Source organism: Lygodium microphyllum, chromosome 6 (genome assembly GCF_053477565.2).
Source record: "Lygodium microphyllum isolate KBCC chromosome 6, Lygodium_microphyllum_v1.1.10, whole genome shotgun sequence".
NCBI lineage: Eukaryota > Viridiplantae > Streptophyta > Polypodiopsida > Schizaeales > Lygodiaceae > Lygodium > Lygodium microphyllum.
Window position 1 is genome coordinate 70,228,206 of NC_141140.1, and position 4,958 is coordinate 70,233,163.

Below are 4,958 nucleotides of genomic sequence, written 5' to 3' on the forward strand. Positions count from 1 at the left end.
TCGAAAGTGTGTGTTATCGGGATGCATTATGATTTGCTATTAGGTCATGGTGTGAGTGTGGCTGGTAGTATTGCCATCAACCCTTAAAAGGTGGTTGTTATTGTGGCCCTAAGCCCACCCACTTGCCCTAGGGAGTTTCACAATTTTTTTTCATCCTTGGGATACTATCGTTGACTCATTAATACATTGGTTGAATGTTTGTTGCCCTTGATGAATATGTTATCTCACATCCATGTTTTTGAGTGGATAGAAGCATGCAAAGTATAGTTTGAAGATGTTAAAATGGAATTATCCAAAGTGTTGGTTTTAAAGGCTCAAAAAAGGGGTGAGGTTTTCTACATATTCATGGCTATGCGATAAGGTGTAGTATTAGTTATTGCCTATCCTAAATTTGAGAGGCATAGCTTTATCATCCTATTGCATTGGCAAGCTAGGTTGGGAATTTTAGAGCTCCATTATAGTTATTTGGAGAAGGTTTGCTTGGCTATGATATTTACCACCAAGAATTTTAGACATTATATTCTTTATGAGAAGGTGATGTTCTTCACCACGGCAGAGGGATTGTGCTTATTATTGAACAAGCTTCAATCCCCTAATCCCCTAGCCAAGTAGTTGATTTCTTTGCAAGTGTTTGACTGTGAGATTAGGAGCAAGCCACCAAAGCTACGAGGTATTGTAGAGTGTCTAGTAGATTCTCGTGAGCCTAAGGAAGAGTGAGCTGATATTAGGGATTATGAGGACTCATACAAACTTGATTCAGCCTCTATTTCTCATGGTATGCATCTATCATGCATTATCTATCAATAGGCAGCTTGATGGAAACTCTTTCTAAATCCAAGAAGAGGAAGATTAAGTAGAAAGCACTTTACTTTTCAATAATAGCACGTGTCTTATTTAGAAAATGTGTAGATGAGATTTATTGTCATTGTGTGGTGCTTGATATGAGGTATCCTTTATTTCAAAGGAATGTCATGATTCAACATATGGAGGCCATTTTATTGGATGGCTCATTGCCCAAAAAGCTTTACGTGTTGGCTATTGGTAGTTGATGATTTTTCAATATGATTTTTCATATGTTAAGCATTGTGATGTTTGTTAGAGATACGATGCTAAGGAAAATTGTAAGCAACTGCTTAATCCTATTATTGTGACTTTTCCCTTTGAGAAGTGGCACATTGATTTTGTTGGACCTGTGCATCCTTCGCCTACTATGCGGAAGCATTATATCATTGTGGCAATGGACTACTTTATGAAATGGTCTCAAGCTCAAGATATGATGAAGGACAATGCCAAGAAAATAGCTAGTTTCATTATGGAACAAATTGTCTACCATTTTCGTCCACCTAAAGAACTAGTGTCCAACCATGGGAGATACCTTTTGAACAAGGTCATAAAAGCATTGACTGAAGCTCTAAAAATTAAACATAATAAAACCACCTCATATAATCCCCAAGTGAATGGACAAGTAGAGAGTACTAAACAAGTAGCTTGTAGGGATTTTATCCAAGAATGTATCTAAGGGTAAGCATGATTAGGACAATAAACTTCATGACATGTGGTTGTTTGGGCTTATAATACTACATCTAAGAGAGCAACAAGCCACACTCCATTTAAGTTGGTATATGGGGAAGAGTGTGTCTTGCCCTTGGAAATCGAGTGATCTACTATGAGATTTGCATTGAACCATTCATTGGGTAAAGAAGAAGCATTGCGAGAAAGCTTGACATCCCTAGCACATCTTGATGAGATTTGATTGCAGGCTTTGTTACATCAAGAGGTAGGGAAGAAGAATATGAAAGCACTTCATGACCTTTGTGCTAAAAGATATAAATTTGTGAAGGGTCAGTTAGTCCTATATTATGATGTTCATCTTGAGATTTATTTCTTGGCAAGTTAGAATCCAAATTGGGATGGCCCTTATAAGGTCATTCGTATAGGAAATAATGGCTTTATAGCCCTTTTAGTAGATTTGTAGGGGATAGAGTTTAAAAGTAAAGTAAAATTTAATAAGTTGAAGCCCTATTATGTGTAGGGGTTGACATCGAACTTGTAGTAAGTGCCAAAGAAATTGGATAGGCAAAATCATTCCTTATCTTGAACATCCGTATTTAGAGCACTCTTACCACCAAGGTCAAGTGATATGGTGGAGTAAGGGTTATCATATTACTAAGTGGAAAGATGGATCTTTTACTTGTTGGGACATTAAGGTCTATAACCACCATTTTCATAGGGTTCTTATTAGCATCCTATTGAGTTTTGTGTGAGGAAGGAGGGATTGTACCTATCATACATCCTCTCTCTTAGGCTAACTTTGACTACCATAAGTATGTGTAGGTTAATCAGTATGGCGTGGCCTATTAACGAAGTATGGGTCTATGCCTTGTATTTTGAGGTAGCTTCACAAGGGTCTATTAAGCACGTGAGTGTCCATATGGTTACTAAAGACCCTCAACTAGAGTTGTTATGAAAATGGGAGTTTATTTAGGCACTGCTTTTACTAATAGCATGGTAGAATACAAGGCCTTAGTCATGGGGTTGAATATAGTCTGATGTGGTGATATCCGCCATTTATTGATGAAATGTGACTTGTAGTTAGTGATCAACCAATTGAATGGGACTTATAGTGTGAGGGACTCCATCCTATAGATGTATCATCATGCAACCTTGGATATACTTCATATTTTTGAGATAGTGACTTGTCAGTTGGTTCCTCGTCAATGAAACCGCTTTGAGGATTTGTTGGCAAATTATGCCTTTATGGAGGATGTATTTCTCAACTATGGTCTTGAGGGGTTATTAGAATTGTTTGATCTTATTAGACTAGGATTGTTGTGGGGACTACTTGGTTGACATGTCTTGTTATGGCCACCAATGGTTAGTATGGGTGATGAGTTAAGTGGAAATTGACCATCTTCCTATTCTTTTGTGGATGCATAGGATCATTAAATGACATATTCGTCAAACACCCCTCGCCATTTATGTAGGAGGGATAGCTAATATTTGATACATTTAGTGTAGGGCTTGAGTGGCCCATTCCCTTGGTCTAGAGCTATATTTTTAAGTATGATTTATATGGGGACCAAGGGTGTTTTTTTAAGCCATAAGATGTTTCTTGGTGTGCTTTATAGCTATGTTTTCCTTAGGGCTAAGAGGTCCATGTCTTTCATAGTATAATGCTTTATTTTGTTAGGCCAAGAGGGCCATTTATTTTGCAAAGCACTAGTTGATTTCATAAGGCCAAGAGGGCCATGTATTTGTTTGGTGTGTGAGTGTGGTTAATAGTTTCTTATCTTAGTGCCATACTAAATAGATTTGATGGAGTCCTAGAGCGAGCCTCTTACTGCACTGAAGCTTCTTATGGCCAAGTCCAGGTGATGTCCTTCATTTACGAGTTCTTTCTCTTTGTGCTATATATGCATATGTGTATGTGGAGACTTTTCTTCTTTTAGGAACTAACAAGTCAAGGCATGAAGTCTCAGGGTTTGGTTTGGTATATTTTGGGGAGGTTTGAGCATTTGTCTACATCATGTGAAGTCATTGCCAAGCACTCTAAGAGCTATTTTGAAAGTAGTCCTTAGTGAGCCAGTCTTGCTAGCCTACTAGCCAAATACTAGTAGGTAGTTGTTTCTAGGACCTTTTGCTAGTTGTGAGGTAGTTAGGGAAGCCTGTTAAAAAATAAAGACTGAAATGATAAATATATATGAAAGACCTAGTATATGGAGGCGCATAAAAAGGGGTTCTAACCCTTAAAAAAATGAAAGAAAGCAAGGAAAAATTCCAAAAGTAGATATATCATTGCCTTGCAAAAGCCTGGTAGGTTCTTAGGGATGAGTCACAACTCAAGACTAATGCCTTTCTTCCTTGGGATGACATTTAGCCATAAAAATCAATAAGGATGGCTAGAGGGAATTAAAAGTGAGTGGAAGGAAAAATGATTTAGTGTCGCCTTGCGATAGCTTAGTTGGTTCTTGGGTTCCGAGACAGGACCTACGGTTGATGCCTTATTCTCATTGGGTCAAACAAGCTAAATCAAAAGTACATGAAAATGCAAGACTATGCTATAGGAGTCCTTCCCTAGTAGGAGTTCCTGGTCCAGTTGTCCTAGGCTAGGTAGGTAGGTCAGACCACCACTTAGGATGACTCCTTTGACAATTCTTTTTTAGATGACGGTCTATGTTGGAGTAATCAGTTAGCAACTAGCTCTAGATTTCTGTCAAATTATGCTTTGCCTATCCCTTGTGGATCTTCATGCTTTGATTTTGTTAGGAAGTAGCGTGAGAGCTATGTTTGTGTTTTGTTGTGTATTTTCATTGTAGTAGCTAGATGCTCTTTTGCGTTTTTTTATGTGTAGATTAGTTCGTGGATTTGACGGGTTGAGTCACCTATCCTATGGTTGTTAATGAAAGTGGAATTTTACAACCCAAAGAAAGTAAAAAATGTTTTAATTTTTGTCAATTTGAAGCAAAAACTAAAGCACGTTGGAAGTGGTAGACGCAAATGTGACAATTTTAAGCAGCCGTAGAAGGCGGGATTTAAAATCAATTCGAAAGATGGATCTTGTAGTGGTCTAAGATATTTCATTATTTTTTCAGGTATAGAATAATGTGGAATAAGTTCAGTGTGGGAATTCAAGACAGCTGGACATAAATTTTTAAATCAAAGATCAGATACCAGATGTTTAAGTTACCAAAGGCTGGGCACAGGGGGTCCAAGAGCAATGTAAAAGAATTTTAAAATTCACAAGGTGTGGTGTTTAGGGGCTCAAAGGCCCTCCAAAATTTTTGTGTGAAGGGGGGCCATTTTTTCGATGCTTGAAAAAAAAACGATGGCATTCTACAACGCAACATGAGAAATTGATTGGGGGGGGTTGTGGGTGGGTATGGAGGCTCAAAGCAAGCTATACTCTGATCATAGCAGGCTGTTTCTCGAATTTTATACTTTATTTTGTTGATCTCAGA